The sequence below is a fragment of the Camelus dromedarius genome, chromosome 8, assembly GCF_036321535.1.
Source record: "Camelus dromedarius isolate mCamDro1 chromosome 8, mCamDro1.pat, whole genome shotgun sequence".
NCBI lineage: Eukaryota > Metazoa > Chordata > Mammalia > Artiodactyla > Camelidae > Camelus > Camelus dromedarius.
In genome coordinates this window covers 50547289-50574475 of record NC_087443.1, presented here as the reverse complement: position 1 = coordinate 50574475, position 27187 = coordinate 50547289, and positions in this window count along the sequence as shown.

Here is a 27187-nt window from a genome sequence, read left to right as displayed (position 1 = left end):
TCTAGAAGGTACTTCTCAGCTGCCAATAAAAAGAAGTCTGTTTTTTAATTAACAGCTCAATTCTTCAGATATCAGAAATGTCAAAAACAATAAAGTTTACAAAACTGTTGATGGAGTGTAATTGTGCACATGGACATCCTTTCAACTATTCAAATTCAAAACAGTAAGGCATGAGTTTTGGTTCTCATATTTTTGCTTCTTGAGGTCTTAAGTTTTTCCAGAATTGGAATGTGATATTTTAAGGATCTAATTACCTAAAGTCAAAATAATAATTGTATATGAATGCATGCCAGGGGGAAGTCTCAGCTTGCCCCCCCTTTCCCCATCTCATGCACCCCTCCCCACACTCTCTTGCATCTTCAGAAAACAGAACAATGGTCAATACAAAATACTCTTGGGAAAACCTGCTGGATGTCACACATGAAAAGAATCTATGTAAGTGCAGTTACCTGGACGCAGGAGTCATGAAAACACGCCTCCTCGGGGCTCATCTAAGCACTGTGGGGAGCAGATTTAACTGTCAGCGTAGAATGCTGCCTCACCAGAGTAGAAGCGTGACGGAGGTGGGTGTCCGCCCACGACTGGGGGTGGGGGAACGTCTGCCCATTGACTCAACACCCGTGTTTATTTAAAACATGTCCTGAACCTACACAGTATGCCTGAGCTGCACGAGGAAGATGAAACAGGAGGTGTCCTGAGATCAGGGAGCCCCTGGCGTAGTGGAGGAAGTGGAAACACACGATGTTAATAGCTGAATGCAATGCGAGAGTGGTTGCCACTGTGCCTGGGGGGGTCCTGGGGGTCTCTGGGGGCAGGAACGGCCAGAGCTGTGGAGGATACGTCAGAAGTGAATCCTCAGCCCCCTGAGCTCCAAATCAGGTCAAGAGGTTGTCTTTGTCACTGCCACAGAAACACCCTCAACATCCAAATTTAGGCATCAGAGTTTCATATAAATGATGGACTATTGCAGTTTTTAAACATTTTAAGTTTCATATATGTATTTACACATATGTATGCATGTTGCATATTTACATACAATATGCATGCATGTACATACATATATACACACACACATGCATGTATGTATATACTTTTAATGGACAGGGAAAATAACCAAGAACATAAAGAAAAATTATAACAGGATATAAACTGTATGTGTCTGTGTGTGTGTGTGTATACACATACATACACATAAAATGACAATATTGTTTTGGGTCAGTCTCAGCCTATAGATAGTGATGCTACTGGCTAGAAATGCTGGAGACATTAAAATGGGTCTGTACTACTTGTAGTGAACCCCAAGAACATTTCCCATTTGGAGCCAATAGTTCGGTTGGACTGACCTTGTGGTTCTTATTGTAATTGCAAGATACCCTGAGCAATAACCATCAGGGGACTTTGAAAAATAAAGGCTTATTACTCACATGTCTTGCGAGGTACACACCCAAGGCCATGTAGAGAAGTCTCAGGTAGACACAGAGAGAAAAGGGAGGGAGAGAAAGGACCTGGAGTTCTACCTTTATTGGGGTCAAGGGTGAGGTGCCTAGTGTTTCGCCAGTTCACTCTTTATTGGTAAATTTAAAACATAAGATCCAAAAAGAAGCAATATAAGTGCACATCGATAGATAAATGGATAAAAAAGATGTGGGGTGTGTGTGTGTGTGTGTGTGTGTGTGTGTGTGTGTGACAGAATATTACTCAGCCACAAAAAAGAATGGAATACTGCCATTTTCAGCAACATGGATGAACATAGAGGGTATTATGCTAAGTGGAATAAGTCAGAGGAAGACAAATACTGTATGACTTCACTTATATGTGAAATCTCAAAACAAATAACAAAAACAAAACTAATAAACATAATAAAACAGAGTCATAGATACAGAGAACAAACAGGTGGTTGTCAGTGGAGAGAGATATAAGTGAAATAAGTGAGGGAAATTAAGAGGTACAGGCTTCCAGTTACAAAATAAATGAATCACAGGGATGAAATGTACAGCATAGGGAGAATAGTCAATAATTACGTAATATTTTTGTATGGTGATGAAGGTGGTCAAAAGGTACAAATTCCCAGTTGTAAGACAGGTAAGTACTAGGGATGTAATATACAACATGACTAATATAGCTAACACTGTGTTATATGTGAAAGTTGTTGAGAGGGTAAATCCTAAGCATTCTCATCACAAGGAAAAGATCATCTTTCTTTTTCTTTTATTTTGTATCTATATGAGATTATAGATATTCACTGCTTATTGTGGTAGTCATTTCATGACATATGTAAATCAAAAAATTATGCTATGCACTTAAATTTATGCAGTGCTGTATGTCAATAAAATTGCAGTGGAAAGACTATTTAGAGCAGAATTACAAAGAACACATTACAACATTTAAAGACTTGTGAGCTGTAACTACAATAATAAAGATAAATACATCTTAAATGAGCATATCCAAAGAACAGAGCAATGAAAGTAAGCATTCAACAAAAAGCTAGTTTTTAAAAAAAGACAATTTTTAAAAACATGAGAATATTTGACAAAAACAGGAAAGAAGAAAACGGTAAAAGTGCACAATAAAACAAAAACTGTAATAGAAAAACTAAATCCAGGAAAAAAAAAAGAGATAAAGCATAAATATACCCAGGAGACCCTGTGAATCAAGAGTCACAACTCTTTGGTGGAAGAATAGACTATAAATGAACCTTACTCTCCCTCAAGAATCTGGTGTTTCTGAACTTTGTTATTATTTCAGAGACAGGCTGGGACCTAGGATCCTTTACTAGAGTGCTTGCACCTGGACAAACGTCTCCTCCTCCAGCAAAATACAAAGAAACTACAAGGAACTAAAAATAACTGCTTCCATGCACAGCTGTGGCAAAAAAAAAAAAAAACCAAAAAACAAACAAACAAAAAAACACAGACAATAAGCTACAAAAAGGCCAAAACCCAATGGACACTTAATGAGGCGTAGGAGCAAAAGCAGGGTACTGCACATGATCCCAGCACAGGGCACCACCAAGAGAGTGGGCAGACCACCTAAGCCACTCCTCCAGCCCCACCCACTCATCTACCCCCTACCCTCGCCCCATTTAAGGAACCAGGTCCCTCCCACTCCCCAATCAGGTGAGCGAGCAAGGGCAGCTGTTACTTGTTTTCATTCCCAGGAGGGAGCACGAGTCCCAAGAAAGCCTTGCCTGAATTTCTCCTCTGGCCTCTTCATAAATTTCTGTTGATTAAAGAGTCTAAAACCTGGGAGTCGGTAACATTTCTATCAACGACATAAGGAAAGTTCAAGAATCTCTGTCCATATTTCTAGTTAATAAGTAATAAATTCAGTACCCCCCTTTCAAAAAACAAAATATAATACCCAGAATTAAAGCACAGGAAGGAAAAGCAAGTGGTGAGGCAAACGGTCAGTTATCTAGGGCAACCGGAGCTTTCTGAAAAAGGGGGAACTTCACGGATGAAACGGGCCTGGTTCTTCACCCAGCTGTGTCGCTGGGGATGCGTTTGCTGGAGTTGGAGGTCTAACGTGGATGCCTGGGCAATCAAAAGCTTAATGTCAGGCACCTTACAATCCAAAAAGCAAATGAGATCCCAAGGATAAATTTCTAGCACGACACATAACCCAGATAGGTGTTTTCTTTCCCCAAGTTTCTGGGTAGAGCTGACTCACCCCTGTCATCCCACCAGACTGTAGCCCCTGCCGAACGGCTCCCTCCAGATTGCCGCAGCTCCCGGGGGTTTCTGGGCTCCCGGCCTCCTGAGTCCCCACCTCCGAGACTCCGCGTCTATGCGGCCTGCTTTGCCCTCGACCTGAAATTAACACCTCCCCACGGCACCCAAAAAATACCCACTCACACAACGCAACAAACGCTTTTTGCATTAGTTACCAAAAAAACCCCAGCCTCCCCGCACCGCTGAATCCCTTTTGTCAGAGGACACCAGGCCCCCACACCGCAGCTCTCTCCTTCCTGTACCATAGTTCTCCCACGTTGAATCCAGAAAATGTACCGACTTTTCTCAAAAACAGAAAAGAAAAAAGAATTTCACTCCAAACAGGAATTCTGACGCCAGCTGTTACTTAATTTAAAAAAAAAAAAAAAAAGAATTCAACTCATTACACACTAAAACGCCAACAGAGGAATTCCAGAACTCAGGGATGGCGGGCAATTTTTTTTTCTCTGTGGTCTTCTGTACTTTCCAAATTTTCTGTATGTCCCTTTTCAAATTAGAAGCACAAAATAGAAATGATGTTATTGTTAAAATTACTCACTTCTGAACAGGATGTGGAGCTAAGGGCGCTGAAGGTGGAGAGCCCCGCAAAGGCCAGCTCCGCAGGGGCGGGTGAGTCGGCCAAGCACGCCCCCTGGTGGAAGAGCCCGTTGGTGCCCTCCGCTCTCCAGGGCCTGTTAAACCTGCGCTTGCAAAGGTCACCCAGTCTAACCCTGGAAAAGCCAATGAATGACCTTTTCGCAGTCTCATCTTTCTCGCTTGTCCCTGCCGACAGGAAAGGCGGAGGCCGTCTCACTCTGGGCGTACAAGGTGCCGCCAGGAGAGGGGTCCGGCTGCCTGGTGGACTCGTGAACCTTAGTTCTGATAGCGCAGCTGCAGTGCGGTTTTGCCGCCGCTCAACATCACAGCGGCTTAATTGCCTAAACACGGCAGTTTGCCTCTTTGGGGCTACAAATTAAAAGGCCTTATTTCAGTCTGTGTTTCCTAAATTTTAATTTACTTTCCGGCCTTAATCCTTGCCAGGATTCACTGGCGCTGACTCGACGCCGTTTGCTAAAGTAAGCTGCATGGCCTCCCCCAACGGCATCACTCAGCAGCGCAGGGCCCAGGGGAGCTTTGAATTACATGGGGAGGGGGGAATACACCCCAGCGGGGCTGGGAGAGAGATTTCTCCTGGTGAGTCCTGCTTGGGGGAGGGACCCCACACACCCCAACACCGCCCTCCACGTGGCTTCCCTCTGGGGCTGTTCTTGGCCTCTAGGGAATCTGATCTCCTCTTAGCTCTCTCCTTCCTTAGGAGCAGACTCTTACAATGCTGTCTGCAATTTTCCTGTTTGTACTAAACCTCTGCTCCACCTGGGAGGGTGTGGGGTTTACCCACCATTACCTCCACACACCCTGAACTTTGGCCTCTGGGCCTTGGCTCTCCCCAAGCTCCACTCTCCCCTTGCAACCGGCTGCTGAAAACACCTCCTGCTCTCCTAGGTCTGCGGACTCAAGCCACAGCTCCTCAGTAAAGGTTGCCTCCAGGTCAGCAGGTGCTGACACTTTCAAAGCCATCTCACACCACCTGCCGGATGTTACCTTCTCTCTGCTCCCCAACCCCAGCACATCATTGTACATAAAATAGATAAACAACAAGAACCTATTGTCTAGCACAGGGAACTATGTTCAATTTCTTATAATAACATAATGGAAAAGAATCTGAAAAGAAAAAAAATATATATATATATATGTATACATATAACTGAATCACTTTGCTGAACACCTGAATCTAATGTTATAAATCAACTACACTTCAATTAAAAATATTTTTTTAAAGAATATATATGCCTGTGCTTCAGGAACTGTGGGCCAAGTTGAAGAACCACATCATGCACAAGTCCCGAAAATGGCAGAGAAACAGCATCAAAATACGCAGATCACAATGATATGTATTTTTTAAGGGGGTAGACCCCAAGTTCCTGAGAAACATGTGCCTCAGGAACAAGAAGGGCCTGAAGAAGATGCAGGCCAACAACACCAAGGCCGTGAGTGCACATGCTGAGGCTGTCAAGGCTCTCGTAAAGACCAAGGGGATCAAGCCCAAGGTCCCACAGGGCGACAACTGAGCTTGACTTGCCTACATTGTTCACCCCAAGCTCGGGAAACGTGCTCCTGCCTGCATCACCAAGGGTCTCAAGACTCTGCCAGCCAAGGCCAAGGCCAAGGCCGAAGCTCTGGCTCCAGCTCAGGCTCAGACTCCCAAAGGCGCCCAGGTCCTATGAGCTGCTATAACAACATACCACAGGTGGGGTGGCTTATAAACAACAATTATTTCTCACTGCTCCAGAGGCTGGGGAGTCCCATGATCCAGGCGACAGCAGAACTGGTGTCTGCTGACAGCCTGCTTCCTGGTTCAGAGACAACCATCTTTTCACTGTCCTCACAATGGCAGAAGGGGCAAGGGAGCTTTTTGGAGCCTCTTTTATCAGCACGAATCCCATTCATGAAGGCTTCATTCTCATGGTCTAACCACACACACTTAAATGTGCTCAGCCATCTTATCCTACAGTGTGTCCTGGGAGACACTAGTACAATGAAATACTCCATTCTGTGGTCAAGGGAGTTTAAGAAATGCTGTGTCCATCTGCTCTCTTCCTTTTAGAAATTCGCAAAGCATATTAACATAGGAAGGGCTCTGCAAGGTACTTCCAAGTGATTTCCCCAACCCAAGCAGGCCTGACCAGGAACTGCCCGCCCTCCTTCACTCCACGGCCAAACTAGAAGCTTCATAGAACACAGAACACACCTTGGGAAACACCAATTTGTGTGTGTGTGTGTGTGTGTGTGTGTATGTGTATATATATATATATATATATTTTTTTTTTAAGTACCACAAAACAATTCTACAACCAACCAAAATAAACTGGCTTCAAATTAAACTCATGGGTTCTTCCTAGAACAAATCCAGAACGGGTTCCAGATAGGAAAGAGAAACCCATGTGCCTGGGTAGTTTTTGCTGGTGCCGCAGTGCACACACACAGTTTAATGAAAACCATGCTTCTTCCTATTTGCCATGAACGGAGTTCTCCAGTCAGCTTCTACCTAATGAATAAACACCCCTTTCATAATCCCCACTAAACCACAATTATTATAGCAGTTTTTCAATACAGCTTTAGTGATCTGATTAATACTCTTGTTTCAAGTAACAGAATCACTGTAGTGATCTTAAACCTAAAGACATCAGAAGGGAAAAGGGCACCTCACAAAACACAAAGATGGGAATGCAACCAACCCTATCTACCTACCTACCTACCTATCTCTGTCTCTCTCTCCCTCTCTCCTCTCCTTCTGTGTCTCTTCATTCTTTACTCTCTCACTCTACTATGCTTTTGCTTTAACACAAATGCTCACATTCTCTATCCTTCCTTCAGTGAATCGCTGCCCAGGACCCCCACCCCCACTTCCCAGGATTGACTGGCTTCCTCTGATTTTCCAGTCCATATGGCAGAAAAACAGGGCTACTGTGAGCTCCCAGGTTTACAGTCACAAGTACAACTATGACAAGAGAAGCTGAACTCGGCCTGGTCCACCTGGGTTCAGGTGCCTCCCCTGGCCTGCCAGGGGCCATCCTTATGGTATTATGAACAGTAGGTGAAGACCACAAGTGGGTGTGGGAGTAGAGGAGACAGATTGGAAGAGAGACAACCTGTATCTGTTACATCTGGGAAACTGCGTAAACAGAGCAAAGACTCACTTGGCTGATCACACACGTGTTATTCATCCCATTACTGTTACCAACCTAAATGTGACTTCAGGCTAGACTGTAGTAAGAAATCAGTACACAAGTCAAAGTGAATTCATTCCCTCCTCTCAACTAAACAGGAGGAAAAAGGCATCTTGGAAATAATTAAAATCAGCAGGATAGAACGTGAGAAAGAATTACTCAAATGCCACTAATAATCATTAATAATTAATACTCATTCCACCACACACTAGGATGTACCTTTATTGTTAATAAGCTGAAGACTCAAGGGCTACATATTTTTCTGTGTTTATTTTTAATTTCTTTTCAAGCATTCTATAATTATTCCTCAAATTAGCCTTCAGTGTGAGCCTGAGTCTACACGGGAGAGTCTTCCTCCCTGGTAACGTTTCACGACACGATCCCAATTCATCCCCAGATTCACCTACGTTGCAGCCACACAGAATGCCTGGCCTCCCTCAGATGGAAGGGATACACTTATACTAAACATTATTTATTGTTTGCCTGAAATTCAAATTTAACTGGGTGCACTCTATTTTTATGTACAAAATATGGCAACCCTACCCAGATCACACTCTGTGCCTTCAAGCCCCCTTGTCACTGTCCCACCATGTTCCCCTTGGCAGTACATTCCACCAGTCGCGTCCCTTGGCAAACTCAGGCTTCAAGAACCACCTCAAAGGCCCTTTTCTCTGTGAACCCTTCCCTGTTTTCCTCAGGTAGTTTAGATCATCCTGCAACATCTTCTCAAATATCTATTAAAGACTTACAATGTGAATTGACTGCCTGTCGCCCCCACTGAGTGTGAGCTCTTCCTTCAAGCACACTGCTGAGTCTGGGAACCTGCATTTTCAGGCCTGGCATGTAGGAGACACTTAACACATCTTTTTGATGGAATGAATGAATTTTTTGGTAAATGAACAATTACTGTTCCCAATGAACAGCCCTCCTACTCCTATTTCCCCTCACACTGATTCATCTCCTTAAAACAGTACTTTTCAAATCTCGGGTTATTCCTGAGTAGGAAGAAAAATCAATTTAGTGACTAAAACCCAGCAAGAAATAGAATCGAGTGAAGCAGCGTAGAGGGAGGTAGAGTCAGTCGAATGGAGTGGAAATCAGGGCGCAGCTCATGCAGTTAAGGCTGAGTCGCGTTTTGTTAAACCTAAGTTTCAGGTGTGTGTGTACTGGGTTTTAGTGAAAAACTTATTTCTTACTGTAACATGGTCAAAATAGTATGAAAGCCCTGTCAGGAACATCAGGATGAGCTGTGAGTCTCTGATAATATTTCTTGCAATTTCTCGGCACCCCCTCCAAACATCTTCAATGGCTCCCCATTTTCTATGTTCAAGGCCTTCCATAATCTAGTCCCAACCTATTGCTCAGCCCTCTTTCACCACTACTAACTCCACAAACCATCCACCCCAGACAAACAGCCCCAAATAGACAAGATACACTTTGCTTCCGTAATTGTGTTCACCATCTCCCAAAGTCAGCCCTCCACCTGGCCTCTCTCCTCTTTGCTTTGTTTTTCTTTTAGCAAAATGAACCCACCTTCCAGACGTCCAATCCAAAGCAAACTCCTGCTTCCTTAAACCCTTCACCAAATTACCTAAAACAACCAAATCCTAGTTTTTTTCTAACACCCACTTACTGAGAAACCCCTCAGTTCCTCGTGATGTTCTGGCTCCCTTGCTGCAGTGAGTAGCAAGCCCAGTGGGTACAGCTCGTGATGAGCTCCCGGTGGTTTTGGCCAGAAGGCACTGACCCTTGGCTCATGGCAAGTACATACCTAGTGTTTTCTGTCAAATAGAATTAGGATTTTTATATCACCAGACGATTCCTTGTTTTTCACGTGGTGAAAATTAGCTGAGTTGTGTGGCAACTGTTGCTTGGAAAGCAGAGGGTGAGAAGTTGGTTATGTACACAGTCTAGGTGACGTGTCGGATTTGCAGGAAGTGTCAGGCCAACTGAAACCTAAAAGCTCTTTTAATTGGCTGTGGCTTATTCTCACAGTCACACAAATGACAAATATCTCAAAATGCCATCCCCACTTCTCCATGACTGATGTCAATAAGCCACAGAAAACTGAAACAACCAAATGATTTGGGGGGGGGGGTTGGTTTTGGTTTTTGGCAACTACCTCAAAGCCTTTTGGGGAGAGATGCAGTGTATAAATATATTTCAAAATATATAATGCTATACGTTTGTTTTGCACTTCATAGATTCTGAAGTTCTCTAACATTACCTGGTGTTGTCCAGTTCCACCAGTCATAATTAAACATGGCTTATTCAGCATTTGTGTTCATTGTGAAAAGAATGCATATATATCCAAGAAATGAATGCTTTTTCCAAAAACTCCCACATGTTCTTCACAAATGCTGAAAACCAAGCATATATGTCATCTACTCAATCTACTCATATAAATTCTCAATTCCTTTCATCATCTCCTCTCTCAAGAGTCCAGTGCATGGCAGAGATCTGAAAAATAAATGGATACACATTTAAAAATCAAGTACTGAGTGTCTACTACAGACATCTCCTTATTTGGTCTTCAGACTTACCTGGCAAGATACATATGAGATACAAACTAAAATTAACCAACATTTCTCTAATGGACTAAACAGTATTCCCCCTAAATTCATATGTTGAACTGTTAACCACCAATCTGACTGTATTTGGAGATAGAGCCTTGAAGGAGGTAATTAGAGTTGAAGGAGATCATAAGGGTGATCTCTACAGGACTGGTGCCTTTATAAGAAGAGGAAGAGCCACCAGAGATCTCTCTCTTTCTGTGTGCACTCACAGGAAAAAGTCATGTGCGGACACAGTGAGAAGGTAGCCATCTGCAAACCAGGGAGAAAGGCCTCACCAGAAACGCATCTTGATGTTTCCCTCATCTCGCCTCCAGAACTGTGAAAAAATAAATTTCTGTTGTCTAAGCCACCCAGTCATTGGTTTTCTGTTTGACACCCCTGGCAGACAAATAGAAATGCCAAAGGCAAAAAGATAATAAATGGTGAAGAAGGGATTTAAAAGCAGATCTCTGGACACCAAGTCTAGTACTCTAATACGCCACGCAAAAGTGTTTACAACGTCATTTCAGACCTGACTTTAGACTAAGCTCTGCCCTTTCCAGGAGCTCAGGGAGGTAAAGAAACCTGTCCCCTTTGTATGCATATACGACGATGTGCTATCTGCTGTTTCTGCATAACTTTTCTCATTGGAAGTGGCTGAGACCAGAGCTGTAGCTCAGACTGCTGGAATGCAAGCTTACCCAGCATCAGAAATCATGATGCCACTTAAGCTGTGGCATCATTTTGAGATCATTTAGAGTTTTAAAAAAAAGGAGGGGATTAAATATTTTAAGTGTAGACATTATGAACTCTTTAAAAGCCAAAAATTATGACAGCTTTCAAACTATGAAAAGGCCACTGAAGCATCCTATAGGTTTTAATTTCTAGCAAAGTAAATATTGATCACTGTAACCTACATAAACAAAAAGCTCTTTGGGGTCCTCGATTTTTTTTTAAAGAATAAAAGTTTCTTGAGACCAAAATGTGAGACACTCTGGATGATCCCAGCCATAAGTCCATTTCTTCCTGTGACCTCATACAGAGCCATTCTTTTGGAATTTCAAGAACCAAATAAATTCCTGTCTGGACCTAGGTTATCAGTCCTTCTGGCTCGGAAAGCTGCTTTTCAGTGACCTGGGAGACTTTGACCAAAGTTAGCTTTTTCTTCCTTGGCACTGGGGGTTTCCTGTCTTGTTTCTTACTAATTTCCCCCCTTTTTTCTCTCTTCTTTTCTTGATCTTTTTTCTTTATTCTTTTGTCTCTACTTTTCTCAGTTTTTCTTTATTCCTTTTACTTAGTTTCTTCTTTTTAAATTTAGTTTGTTGGTATTTACTTCGTTTATTTTTGTCTGGCTTTGTGTTTTGATTCAGCTACAAAGACCAGTGCATGGGTGAACTTCGAACTGATTTTCTTTAGGACCAAGCTTCTCACCAGCTCTTCCCAAATGTAAGCTGACCTTAGGACACCCTGACTCCAAGTGCGGCAGTGAGTCCAGCGTGCTTGGAGCCTCTGAGCCATCTCAGCTGAGGAAAGACACAGATTCACACGGTCTCCTCCAGACCTTCGGGAGTATAAGTGACTTGGCTACAGTGAAGTTGGTCAGCACACTCCGACTGGGAAAGCGATAGCTGTGAAAATCACTGGTGGGACTCAGCAGACTCCAACATCCAGAGACTATGCCGCAAAGCAGGAATCACGAAGGCTTGGATCATCCCAGCACAGTGAATATTTGAAGTGATGGCAGCTGAGGAAACTCTCTGCCTCGTTAAGAAGGACACTAGTGGAGGAGAGGCGTTTGAGTACCTCGTGGCTCACCGCAACAAGAAAGCAAACAGGCTGAAGGCAGATTCCAGCAGACAGTGTGCGCTGTGCAGATGGCCACCAGGAGGGTACTGTCCATGGGGATTTAAGGGCAGAAAAGCTGCTGGTGGATGCTAACCTGAACATCAAGATTGCAAACTCTGGCTTCAGCGACAAATTCTCCTTTTACAACAAGCTGAATACCTTCTGGGGCAATCGCCCTCACGCTGGCCCACAACTCTTCCAGGGAAGAACCACACAAAGTTATACTGTTTACACTGGTCAATGGATTCCTGCCTTTTAAAGGAAGGAAACTTAAGGAGTTGTGAGAGTGGGTTCTGAGCAGAACATAACACCTATTCTTGTCAATGTGAGAATCTGCTCAGGAAATGTCTCATTCTCAGTCCCACCAAGAGAGCAATTTATGAAGGATCACTGATTATTGTGGATCATGGTATGAAGAACTAAAGCTGTACACGAAGCCACTCTCTTGACTACAGGGACCCTGGGCAGACAGAATACATGGTGTCCATGGTTACACATGGAGAGAGAGATCGGGACTCACTGATAGGCCAGACATAGGAGGTAATGTTCCAGCACCTGCTCCTGGGTTATGAGAGATCTGAGGAGAGCTACCTGGTCGTCCCAAAGCCTCAGCCTTCGGCTGCTCTGACCAACAGCCCCGCTCCTTCCCTGCCCCCACGTACAGCACAGGCTCCCTGCCAACTGCAAGCAGCACGCTTTCAGCAGCCTGCGGTTCCCACCTCTAACTGCTCCTCTAAGATACTCAGAGGAGGAACGGAGATTCCGAGAAAGATCAGTGCAGAGGGTCATGGCACAGCCAACGTGCAAGCGTGGGAAGAAGACCACCCCTGTCCCCTGGCCAATAGCGAGATCTCTACCAGCACAAATCAGAGCAGGAAACCCCCACGTCCTCGGGGGAGGACCAGCCTCGACCAGGCCTCCCTGCAGAGCCTGAAAGACAGCCTGACCGCGAGGTCCAGGGCCGCCACGGCTTCAGCTTCTGCCACGGGCTCCCCAGCCCGCCTGCACCAGGAATCCAAGTGCAGCCCAACCGGGCCTCGGGGCCCGCGGTGTGGAGAGCACGGCGAGGAGCCCAAGCCCGGCACAGCCCCACCCCGCGTGGCCCTGTGCCCTCCGGTCTATCTGCAGTGGAGCCCGGGTCTGTCCAAAGGGGGCTCCGCCCACAGGGGGGCACCGGACAGATGCCTGACCTGACTGCCCTGAGGTGAGACCCCAGCCTCTCCCCGCGACAACGGTCACGGCCAGCAGGGGGCCACTGGAAGCTCCTTCAGGAAGTTCAACTCTACAGGAAGAAATTCTTGTTCGAGGTTTGTCAGAGGAACCTAAATGAACCTGAAATCAAAGACAGAGGGGAGACACTGCATCCTCACGTGGTGGGCAGCCAAGGCAGTGATTAAACAATGAAGGGGAAATTCCAGCGGCCGAGTGGCGCTCACGACACTTGAGGTGGAGGATGGAGATCGCAAACTCCGTGGAGCCTGAGGAGGTGATGCGGTGACAGAAGATGATGCAGGGACAGGAGATGATACGGAGACGTGGGTCGCTCATGCCAGCAGCTGCCCATGCAGGACCTGCTGTGCCGGCCACCAGGACTAGTGGGAGGGGAGGGCGGTGGATTGAAACTCAGCCTGAACTTCCAGGGCCTCCAGGACCATCGCCTCCAAAACCGCCCTCTGGGTGTTGACGGCCCTGTCACTGCCGAGCCAAATAACCCAGAGACAAGGTCTTGGAGCTTAGAAGAAAAAGAGGCAATTTTATTGCTTTGCCGGGCAAAGGGGACTCACAGCAGGCTAGTGCATTCAAAACTGTGAGCCCACCTTGGGGATGGGGTGGGGTGGTTATATAGCCATAGCTCAAACAATAAAGCATTGATAACAAGCAACAGAATCATTCTCTCATCAGAAGACTTAGAATGGCCACATGACGCCTCCAGGCGACCAATTCTATAGAGGCCAGCGGTTAGATCTCTTTATCTCGTAAGCACTCAAGGTGTGGTCTTCTTGGTAATTCAGGCTATTTTGTAAGTTACAGTCCTGTGACCTTCTCCTTGGAGAAGGACCCAGAGACCAAGCGTGATTATTACCTTCAGTTACTGGAATAAAGTAGGAACAGTAAGATCAATAGCTTTACTTTTAACAGTGGGCCTGGAACTGTGAGTAGCAACCGGTCCGTCAGGTCAGTTGACCGTTTTCAGGGCGAGCATAAGAATGAGCAATCTGTTAGCCTAAGTGTGACCATTTTATTAATCCTCCTTCACGGGGACCAGAGGAGGGGCTGCTCGGAAATGGGGCCGTGCTCACCCACCTGGGCCCAAACCTGAGCTTCTCTGGAGCCCTGCTCCCGCCGTGGTGCTCCTGCTCTTCTCTTCTGCCTGGTGCGGAGCTGGGGTGCTCTGTAAGATAAACACTACATCTTGCCATGCCCTCTAGCATGGCACCCTGCATACCACCCCTACCCTGCTGCCACTGCTGCCCTAGGAACTGAATCCAAGTGGAGGCTCCCAGTCCCTACCTCTTTGAGTCACGGTTCCTGCCTTTGAGTCATTGTCTTGGACCATGCCCCAGCTGGGACCATGCCCTCGCTGCGAGGGAGTCTAGGAAAGCAAAAGTTTGGTATTTTCATCTCCCACTGGATGAGGCAACCTCTGCATCCCACTATGGCTAACAAGGTTAGAGAAAGACCAAATACCCAAGGGATTGCAGATGCACTACACAACTGTCCATAAGAAAAAGTATATCAGATGGGGAGCAGAGAATGTTCAATGATTAAAAATTACCAGACTGATTTCCTTCTATGACTTTAACCTAAAAGGAAAATCCAAAAGAAAAATAAAAATGAAATGTCTTGTTCTTTTAATAAGTGTTTAAGCCTCCTAGAAAACTACTTTAAGTATGAACAACATTCATTTGGATATTTGAATATTATTGACATGATGAAATTTTTATTTTAAGATGTTTTTATGATATAGATATATCTACATACACACACACACACACACACACACACAGAGACATACTAGACCCTTGACAATAGCTTTTAACACTCACCTTGACCCAGCTGTAACTACAGCTGAATAAACTCTTGGATTTCCCAAGTATTCATAAAAATTAATTACCTTTTGAGTTTCATTTGAGATAAGTTTCCACTTACACCCAAGAGATTGTAGAATTAAAAAAATATATGTATTTAAAATGTATGACATTTGTTGATTGACTTAGTGTGGACTACAGGCATAAATGGATTTATATGAGAGAAATTTAGTATCATAAGTAAATGGGGTAATAAAAACTGAGATGATTATAGATGTCTTTTTAGAACCCTCATATCTACAGCTATGACAAATGTTATATTTTTTAATTTTCCATAGTTTCTAAAATTTAGTTTTTCCTAATGTGCGTAGGTGGGACACAAGCATATTTAACAAAAAGAAGAAAGAGGTCTGCTATATTTTGAAAAATTATTTTAAGTTCCCGCCAAGACAGGTTCTATTCATTCCTGGAAAAGGAGCTTGTTTTGACATAGATTTAATGTCAGTGTGTGAAAGAAAGACTAGATTTTAAAACTTAAGCTATTTATAACATATGTGGGAAAAAATGAGTAAGAGAGATTAAATTTGTGTTTTAAATAAATATAGTAATAGCATAAAATTAAGGCTGAACTAAGTAATGTCCTCTTATCCTCAATACACACACACACACACACACACACACACACAGACAGCAAAATAGTTACTCTGCTCTAAGTGTTCTAGGGCACTAGATTAAACTTAGTGTGTAAAAATGTGCATAAGAATTTTATGAGATACTTCCCACTAATTATCAAAAAATGAACAAGAGCATTTGCCTCCACTCTCCTCCTATAACTCCTGAAATGATAATAAAGGGATTAGATTAAAAGGTGAAACCACAAGGATAAACAGAAGTGGCAGAGAGATGACGGCAATAAAATTTGGAAGCAAGAACGCATGCGTGTGAGTCGCAACCTTTTGGCAAATGTGAGAAAGCCAGACCCTAAGCCAGCAGCGGCACAGTGTGAGCAAGCCCTGCCCCGCGCAGCCCCTCAAAAGCTCTGAACCGGAGGCTTCAGGGACCCCGTGCCGGGCCTGGTGGGTGAACAATCAGGGGAGTCACTGCAAGTCTGAACACAGAGTGGCTGGAAGCCCACACCCCCTCTCCGCTGGCCCAAGACTTTTACTCCCCGGAGATGTTAATTCAACAAAGCCCTGGACTCTGGGGCCCCAGCCTCCCCTGTAGGCAGTAAGGCTGTGCTGAAAACACGGGAACCAGGGAGAGTCTACACACCAAACAGACCCTCTGGCCTCTTGTCCACAGGGCTTCCTGAATATTGGGGGTGAATTTAGGCTGCAGCTTTCAGGCTACCGTTACTTTCTTGTTTCTATGTTTTTGAATTCCTTACAATGACGTATTACGTAAGCAGTTAAAATTTAGGAGATGAATTATTTCCAACCTATACTTCTATGTCTAGCCACACAATCAACCAATTATGAGGGTAGATTGAGGCCTTGATCTGACATGTACATGTTCTTCCCAGACACCATTTCTCAGGAACCTTCTGAAAGCTGCACTCCACCAAAATGAGGGAATAATGCAGGGGGGGAAAGACATGCAATCTAAAAAAACAGAGAATCCGATATGTGAGAGAAATGAGAGGACTTGTCAGGACGAAGGTAAAGGAAGATGTCTGGGCCTAGAGAGTAAGACAAAGACCGGAGCAAGAGAAAGGAGGGCCCCAGGAGCCGGGGCTGCCATCAGTGGGCCAGCTCGTCCACCAGGAGCAGCAGACAAGGGCCAAGGGCCAGCAACACTTTTAGGAATTTACAAAAATGTTTCCCTTTTCATTTCTTTTAAAGTCAGGATGAACATTTTAAGAAGAGTGAAAATATATATATATATATATATATATATATATATATATATATATATATATATACACACACACACACACACACATACACACACACACATACATACATATATATATATATTCAGTCTAGATCACATTCATTACATTCAATGCAGCTGTAAAATATAATCTTATTTATCTTTTTAATGGAGGAAGGGGTTCACAAAGGGAAAACTGCCTATGACCTACAAAACTCATAATGGGGCCCTGGCCTCCAGGGAAAACAGAAAAGAAATTGGATGACTTTATTTGAACATATGGAAAGGTGATTTAGACTTCAGTCAGAATTTGGCAGAAAGGATTAGTGATAAATACACAGAAAAAACTAAGCAAAGAAAAATTAAGACAATATACAGTAAAGGAAAGACCAAAAAAGTCTACAAGAAAGGAGATGTAATCGTAACATATACTAGATCAGCTAGACAATACATTGTCAAAAAAAGTACTGAAAATTGATGTGATAAAATATGTATATATCTCTAGATTAGGAAGATGGGAGAAGGGGATGTGTGCCCAACTATAAGAGAACTAACTCCTCATATTCTACAGTTGGAAGGAAATAGAAAAGAAATATGCTGAACAATTAAGAACTAGTGAAGGAGATGTGATAGAAATGTGAAGGTAAATAGATGAAAGAGTTAAAAGAGATGTAAGCTGTTGCCAGTGAGGAGAATCAGTGGTGGTAAGGATGAGAACAGGGTGCTGGCTTGCATTATGGCATATAGTTTTTCTACTTCAGGATGGAGAACATATGTTACTTGAATAAAATTAAAATTAAAGGAACTAAAAGCATTGCTGAGGGTCAATCTACATTACTTGAAGAATTTTCTATTTTTCTATGTATTAAATTTGTAAAAGTTTAAGTGCAAAAATGACTGAATTGCATATTAGAACACTTAGAACCCATGAAAGACATGCTCATGGGACGTGAAAGAAATTGAGCAGATTGTGAGGCCAAAGTGAAATTCTAACATGATGTGGATGAAGAGAGCTACTTCGAAAAGAGGAAAATGATCGAAAATGAGGAAAGTGGCACATGTTCAATCTAATCAAACAGAAGTGCCAGAAGCAGCCAGTACGTTATAGTCAATGTGGCAGACTATGAAATAGCTTAATATATAACCTCTCCAGAACAAGACACTGGGGAAAGAGCAAAACAAGAGAATACATAACATAATATTTTATGAGTAACTATTACAGTCTGCTAAAACGGCACATATTAGGTAGGCTGTATTATATTAAAAAACCTTAAAGATACTTGAAAATCTATCACAGAAAATTACCATCCCCCCCCCCAAAAAATTCAGAATGCGTCTTTCAATGGATTCTTTTAAGTCCATAACAACTTTCCAAAAACGACATGTCATACCACAATGCTGTGTACTCATCCAGGGATGGCTGAGCTGTGTGATTTTTAAAAGGAAATAAGGAACAGAGAAAAGATACTCTGACCAACACAAAAGCAAATGGTTTTTCTGTCAGGCATGAATAAATACTTAGTTATGCATAAAATGAGTGTTTAAAGAAATCCTGCCACTTTACAGAAGTAAAGGAAGAAACAAATTCTGTTGATGTTAACATACTGAAGAAAAAAATCCAGGAACAGCAGAGAAGAGTTACGATGAAGGTATCAGCAAGCGGTGAGACACCCGACCACCCTTGTATCTCAAAGAGATTTCAGCACAAAAGGCAGTTTGAGTTTAGAGACCCAGGAAATCTCAGATGCTGTCCAAAATATAAAAATATCATTTTCTCTAATAAACGTTTTAAGCCAAATAGTAAAAGCAAGTTGCTCAGGTACCTTCTTTCTTAGGCCACACCCTCATATTTGAGAATCTGGGTACAGGATGAATAATAGAGCTATCATCCATTGTGTGCTAATTATGGGCCAAACACATGCATTACATCTTTTACTAATTCAGCAAATGTTTACTGAATGTTTTCCAGGATCCAGGCACTGGGGCTAGAGCTGCAAACAAAACAGACACCCTACTTGCCTTCCCAGTGTTTATGGTCTAATAACTTACAGAATGAGACCTGACACAGTGATGGGAGGCGATGAGGAAGGCAAGTCCAGACTGAGGAGGGAGAGGAGCAGAGACAAGCCTCCCTGAAGTAGTCATGTGAGGGGAAACTCAGAACTTGCAGGAAAATCTGGGGAACAGCACATCCAGCTCTAAGAAGGGGACACAGATGGGAGGTATAAGAAGCCCTAGGATGCAGATGTCTCTGCATCTGATGGTGGACTTGGGGTTCCGAGCAGGGCAGACTGGGAGGAAAAAGCTGGAGGCAAAACAAAGGAGAACAAGAACAAGAACAAGAACCTGCTAGCACACTGGTCTCTGCCTCTCACTGCATCTAAACACTTCTGCAGGGAATAATGGCTTCTGCTTCACTGCCAGCTTCCAGGTCTCGCACAAATATTTGTCCCGGCCAACTCTAACATGCAACCATGAAGGAAGTGTAGTTCCACCTTAGGCCCCTGTCCACCCCTTGTCAAACTGGCTTCTTACTCACCTCTTTTAGCCACATCCAACCCCCCATAGCAAAGTCTAGCTTTCACCTCCGATAATGAAGCTATTCTTGGTACAACCGAAAACACCCTAAGCCTCTCCCCCAAAAGGATATGAAGTCCCATATGTCCCTTTATCTACGAGGAATGTTCATCCCGTCTCTACATGAATCATATTCCCTTTTAACACCTTAGGAGATGCGCTGAACGACTATTAACACATTTTATGTTCACTAACAGGAGTATGGAGGTGGAAGAAAAGAAAGAGTCGGTATTACATAATATAATTTGCAAAGTAGGTACCGAAATAAGGAACCACTTCTTCTCCCGAAATATTTCGATTTTTTTCTGATAGAAATCCAAGTCGTGCCTGGCTTTCTAAATGGCGGTTTGGTAAGGAATCAACATCCTTAATGGCCCGTGATGGGCGTGCGCAAGCGGCGGGACCGCGGAAGGGCCGAGCATCATCCTGCAGCCTCGCCCGCCCCCCAGCCCCCTGGACCGCAGAGCCCGGCGGAGCTGCGGGAGGCCTTGAAGCGCCAGGAGGGACTTTGGCACTGCGACCTGCGAGTTTTATTTCAAGACATTATCCTAAGGAAATTACCATGAACGTGTAGCTAAATATTGGTACCCCTAAACAAGAGAAGGGGATTGGTTAAATTATTGCACCTCCAAATGACAAAATAATACATGCAACCATTAAAAATGGTTTTTTGAATGACATAGAAAGACTTTCATTATTAAGTGAAATTAAAAGTAGGTACCTAAATACTATGCATGGTGTGAGCATGGTTTGTAAAATTAGTATGGAAAGCAAAATAAGGTTGAAAGTACTGTAAAGTACCCGTATTGAATCTACATAATAACAAGAAGCCGTTAATAATAATTAAATAGAATAATATTCAGCCGTAAAAAACAAGGAAATCCTAGCATTTTCCAACAATTTGGACGGACATTGAGGGTATTATTTTAGGTAAAATAAGTCAGAGAAAAACAAATAATGTGATCTCATATGTGGGAACCTCCCCCTCCCAAAAAACTTCTTAGATACAGAGACTAGATTGATGGTTTAAGGGGCAGGAATAGGTGGGTGAGATGGGTGAAAAGGGTAAAAAGGTTCAAATTTCTAGTTATAAATAAGTCCTGGGAGATGTAATGTACAGAATAGTGACTATAGTTAATAACAGTGTATTGTCTATTTGAAAGTCACTAAGATGGTAGATCTTAAAAGTTATATCACAAGAAAAAAATCTGTAAATATGTGTAATGAGGGACGTTAACTAGATTTACTGTAATGATCATTTTGCCATATATACATATATTGGATCATTATGTTGTACACTTGAAACTAATAAATGTTATATGTCAATTATATCTCAATAAAAATAATAATGCAATTTAACTTACAAAAAGGAATTTACTGTGAAGAAAAAATAACAAAAGAATAAACAAACAAAGGAAAATATTTGCAAAACAAAGCAGATAACCTCTTTAATACATCACTTGGAATCAATAAGAAAAGGATTAACAATGTAATAGCAAAATTGAAGACATATTTAGAGAAGTAAATAAAACTGATTTTTAAACATTTGACATGTTAGATCTCTCTCATAGTAAGAAAAACACAAACTGAAACCAAATCTAAGTATAAGTTTTTAAAGCTATGTGCTTGGCAAAGATCAGAAAGTTTAACACATTGAGTTGGCAAGAGTATAGGAAAACAGGCATTCTAATTTATACTCCTATTGCTGGTGGGAGTATAAATTGCTGAAAACTCCATGATGTGAAATAGGCATATCAAAATTTCAAATGCATAGGACTTTGAACCCAACAATTTTACTTAAAGGAATTTATCCCCTAGTTATATTCAATCATGTGTTAATGATATATGTATAGACAGATGCATTACAGCATTTCAGCATTTTTCATAATAGGAAACAACTGGAAACAACTTAGGGACTAGTTAAATTACGGCACAGCTATACAATGTAATATTCTGTAATGGTTAAAAATAGTAAGGCATCTCTTCATACATTTATATGGAAATATCTCCAAGATACATTGGTGAAAAATTCAAGGTATATAATGATGTGATTGAACACTACCATTTCATAAAAATAAAATCAGAAATGTATGTGCATGTATGTGAGTCTAAGTCAGTGTGTGTACACACAGATCATACACAGGCTGACACGCACATGCCTGTGTGGTCATAGAGCACATCTGATAGGGTGCTGCTACAACAACAACAACAACAAAAAACAGATAAATTGTTTCCCTGTAATGCTGAGGGCAGACATGGGTAGACATGCTCCCAGCAGCCAATTAATTCTAGATCTTTGCCTCAACGTTGCCCATTCTTCCTTTTCTTCATATTCAAAAAGGTATTACCACTTATCCTGTGGATTATGTCAGACAAGGGGAAATCAGTTTACTTCATTCTCTTTTCCTCACCTCCCCTGCATTAAATCAATCATTAAATTTTACCTCCAAAACATACCTCAGCTTTGTCTATTTCTGTGGTAGAAGATGCTGGTTGTCTCCATTGCCCTCTGTCATAAAACCCTAGGTTTTCAACTAGACCTGTAGTCTTAGAATAACCATTTTATTTCCCAGCTCTCCTTGCAACCACATGGGGCCATGTGACTAAGTTCTGTCCGATGATCTGTAACTGAAAGTGTCAAGTGTAATTTCTAGGAATGCCCTGAAAGGGAGGGGACATAACCTTTGCTTCCCTTCCTCATTCATGTTGACTGTAATAAAAACAACATGGCTGGAATTAGAGCAGCCATCTGCACCAGGAGATAGAGGCCACATGTTGAAAAACAAGATGGAAGGATCTGGTCCCTGGTGATTCAAAGCCACCAATCTAATTTTAGGCTAACTATGTGCAGACTTCAATTAAATGAGCAAGAAACAAACATCTTATCTGCCCAAGCTACTATAATACAGAGTTTTCAGTCACAGCTACTCCTGATCTCAAACGATAAAAAGGCTCTCCATTTCAATCGTCAACCACTTGGTCCAAGCCCAACCCATCTCACCTGAACTATTGCAACAGCATCCTAACTTGTTTCTGCCACATCCACTCTTGACATTCCTCTCCATTCAATTCTACACACTCCAACCGGAGTATTCCTATAAAAATATACACATGATTAAATCACTTTTTGTTTACCATCCTCTAATGAATTCCTGTTGATTTTAGGACAAGTTTAAAATTCTCAAGACAGCCTATTCAGTCTCCCATTGGCCCCTTACAACTTGGACTCATCCTTTGCTAGTTACCCATCCCACAATCTGGACTACGGTTACATCCAGTGTAAATCTCTTCTCCCCAAGGCCCACTGCTGGCCTAACTCCTACTAATCATTCAGGCCACTGATAAATTGTAACTTCCTGGGGAATTATAGTGAGGAGCCACGTCCTCATGACACCTCGCACTATTCTTGATAGTCCTTTCCACCTATGTAATTATTTGCGCCATTGTCCTTTAATGTAGAGGTTTCCAGTGGTGTATAGGTCTAGAGTGCCTACAGACAAAGTCCATGGCTCATATGGCATTTTCTTTTTCATTAAACTTGAAGAACATTAGTCAGTACATCCTCTTTTGAGTTTGTCACATTTTCCACCAATTCATGTCATGTCGCTAACTTCGGTCCCTTTCCTCTATTCTCTAGGCCTTTTGCATCTTTGGCCTGTTTCCCCCACCAAACAAGAAGCTCCATTAGAATAAGGATGGTCTTGTCTCCACATGATTCTATGCTATCTTTTTTTGTATGTGTGTGAATGGATTTTTTCCCCTAGGTTTATTTAGAATTATTACAGTTTGACTACATGTACACTTTTACATGCAATATAATGTGTATGCTGTCTATCTTAATATGTTTGGGACATATTAACATATTGTAGAGATCCTTATCCAATGATTGAGGGCAAGGAATAAACTAACCTTGCTCCATTTTTAATAGACATTTTTCTTTTTTTGATATCATTTACTATAAGGAGATAAATGTGGGAAGCATCGATTTGGTTATTACTGCACACCAAATTTTGAACAAATTTAGCACATGATTCTGAACTTTTGAAGCAAACATTTACCTTCTTTTCTACTAGTGGACTAAACAGAAAGCAAAATCATATTTACACTTTTGAAAGCTCTGAGAAGGACACACGAACATTTCATCAGGGCCATGTTAGCTCTACCCTCAAGGAGTTAGGCACCTCAATGTCAGTGACCCAATTCCACTTTGGCTTTTTAAATTCAAGATGCTCCAAAATGTACGTTTCTATAAAAATCCTGTCCTTGCCAATGGCAACAACAAAAATAAATCTAGATCACACTGTTGAAAATTCTTATCACATCAAACAGGATGCTTAGTACAAAACAGGAAGTTTTGCTTTATATCAATAATTTAAAAATGAAGATACAGAATAACACATCCCCAAACTCTTTAGATATTTTATTTTATGTTTTCTATTTCCTCAACTCTTGAAATGGTAAAACTTTGAGGACTGGTATTTATTTTCTTATTTTTTGAGGTTATGAAAACTAGAGACTCTTCTAAAGAGTCTTCTACATTTCGACAGAGAACACTGGAGATGAGTCACTTCTAAAAATTACAATTCCAGGTTCTCCACCCCTACACATCATTATACATTTTCACTGCTTTCAAAATTTCTTATGCCACACACACATACACACGTGCACACACACATACACACGTGCACACACACATACATTTGGTTAGTTTCTCCTCACTTGGTGAAGACTGAAATCTTGTTAACATCTCTGAGCATTGTAAAGTTATCTAAGCTCTAGATAAAAATACCAGAATCCTTAAAAAAAAATTCCCCTGTATAGAGAGAGGGAGGGGTGGGGGTTTGGGGAAGAGAGAGGGGGAGAGAGAAATCAGTTTAAACTTAAAATGTAATGTTCAAAATCTAACTTTTAAATGGAATATAAGTAGTTTCTTAAAAGATCTGGATGTAAAATATTCCCATAAACAAAATAGTGAAAAATATTTATTTCTTGCCATTAAAACAAAGTAAATCCAGTGATGTTAATGAAAGTCAATAATAAATTTGACAGAACTGGTGTCATAGGTTTTATTTTTTTTCATCAGTGTAATGTCTCACCAAGTATGAAAACCAAGACACCAGACCACTAGTTTAGTTCTGTGTTTGTTCAGCTAGCTAAATGGCTTGTTGAAACATGATATGTTTTTCTATTTTTCTTCCTTTCCCTTCTACTCATGCTTTGTTAAATTGATTCGGTAACTTCAGCTCTCCATCTTAAAATATCTCGACTGGCCTTTTCTTCAATTCACTGGAAAGACAAATCACATTGTCTAAAAGTTATAAATCATGTGCTGTTTCTTTTTCACTGAGAGCAATCTGTCCAGCCACCCTCTGCCCTTCAAAAATGCGTTTCCACAAAACTCGAAGTTCTCTAAATTACCTTCACACCATTTTTCAGATGATTAAGTTGTTCTATGTTTCCATTAGATGTCTCAGAAAATCCAAAATCATTTGACTCCGTCACTGATGCACTCACTAATAATAATTAAAACAGCCAGTGTTTATTGAGCCCTCACTCTCCAACAGGTGCTGTGTTAAGCATTTTATATGTGCAATCTCATATTACTTCCCAATAATCCACTATTAGTCAAGAATCTTTCGGTTGCAAATGGCAAGAATCCAGCTCAAAAAATTTTAAGGAAAAGAAAAAGCATAGGCTTGTGTACCTGGAGGTCTTAGAACATAGTTAGCTAAAGACATGACTGGATCCAGAGTCACAATGATGTCATCCGGACACTTTCTTCTCTCAGCTCTACTTTCTTCTAAGATGCTTTATTCTCAGGCTATCCCTATGTTATTAGGAGATGAATGACATTAGCTCCATGTTTACATCCTGTCCACAAAAAAACCTGCACTGGACTGACTTGTGTACCCTCCCAACCAAATTCATATGTTGAACCCCCCAACCCCCAGTGTGACTTCACTGGGGTTAAATGAGGTAGGAAGGATTGGTGTCTTTGTAAGAGAAGAAGGAGACACCAGAGAGCTTGTTCTCTCCACCATGTGGGGACACAGCAAGGAGGCAGCCACCTACAAGCCAGGAAGAGTCCTCACCAGAAACCAACCATACTGGCGTCTTGATCTTGGAAGCCTCAGCTTCCAGAACTGTGAGAAATAAGTCTCTGTGGTTTAAGCCATTCAGTTTATGGTATTTTATCATGGCAGCCCAACTGACTAATACACAACCCTGGAAGGGTTGCCCTGACAACCTCAGCAAAAGTCCCAGAATTGATTTTGATTGGCCTTTTTCAGGGCACATGCCCACCACTGAACCAATCGCGGTGGTGAGTGTTCCCTTATTACCAGGTTTAGGTCACCTGCTGACCCTTTGAGCTGCTTCTGTGAGATGAGTCTTACTTGAACTATTTGGATCAAAGTTAAGGTGAGGTTATTTCCAATAGGAAAATTATTACCAAAAAAAAAAAAAAAAGAGAGACAGAGAGAGAGAGAAAGTGATGCAAGGAAAAACAAAAACAAAACAGGAGCAGGTAACTTCAGAAACACTATGGAGAAGGTATTTCCATTTTCTATAAGAGGAAACAGGCTGAGTGAGGTGAAGTTACTTGCTGAAAAATTCAAGTCTGGCATGTGGCAGAGCTGGGTGGGATTCAGACTCTCAAGTCAACTCTGAGCCACTGTACTCTTCAACCTCCTTGATGATGAAGACCTTAGGGAATGACATATAATGCTATTTGAGCCTTCTTCATGGCCAGCTGCCTTGCTTCCTTTATCACAGGGAAATTTAGCAAGATGCTAAATAAGTAATATGCCTCTTACTCTGTAATTTTTATCAAAGTGATTAAAAACAATCCCCTTCCTAGCCAAAACAAAAACAAGAAATGATAACTTTTCTGGACTGGCTCAATGGTGCATTCTGCCCAGCAGCATCTTCAATAGTACATTTGGGTTGTAATTTGCCCCTGGTTACAATCTTTACAGGGACAACATTTCCCAAGCATTTCAGGGTCCTTTAATCTGTGAATATATCAAAATACTTTTAATCTCTTAATACTATTTCTCTTTATTTACTGTCCACCACAGGAAGTAGTATCTCCTTTTATTTACCCTAAGGATGACTTGCTTAAGCTCCAGGGAAGGCTGCTTTCTCTTTTGTTCAGGATTTGGTGAAACAGTTTCTTTCGCTATCCAGATCAGACAGTTGACCTTATAGATTAGATGGGAATTTATCTCCTGATTCACCTCCCCTCTTTCCAGGCTAGATCTTGGGCAGTTAAACTTATCCTCATGAGCCATCCCTACCAGGACATCTTTCCTGAAAAAAAAAAAAAAACTGCACTTAGCATTTGAGATGTGGCTCATAACCATTTCAAGAAAAAGATGCTCCAAGACAAAGCTCCAATAGAGCCAAAGGCCAAGCCTTCTCAGTGTCTCTGTCAGATCAACCAGGAACAGAATCATGGTGGGGTGGAGGAGGCACTGGAGATGCGGAAAGAAGCTGGTAAGCAGTAGGCAGCTGAAGGGATCCTCATCCATTGGATTTATAATAAAGCTAGATTCCACAGCAGAGATGGAGTCTAGAGCATTCGTGGAAACCCTTCAGGCTGTTTAGTTGTGGGAACCATCATGGTTTATCACAATCTTACTGTAAGAGCAAAAGCCTCTTGTAAGGTGATCAAAAATGCATTCTTTATAGGAAAATGTTATAGGAAAATACAAAAAGAAAAGAATGCCTGTTAAAGACATTAGATTGTAGAGTATCAAGTCACCAGGGCAGATAGGCAACTGGTTTCCTAGAACAAGATTTTGTTTCAT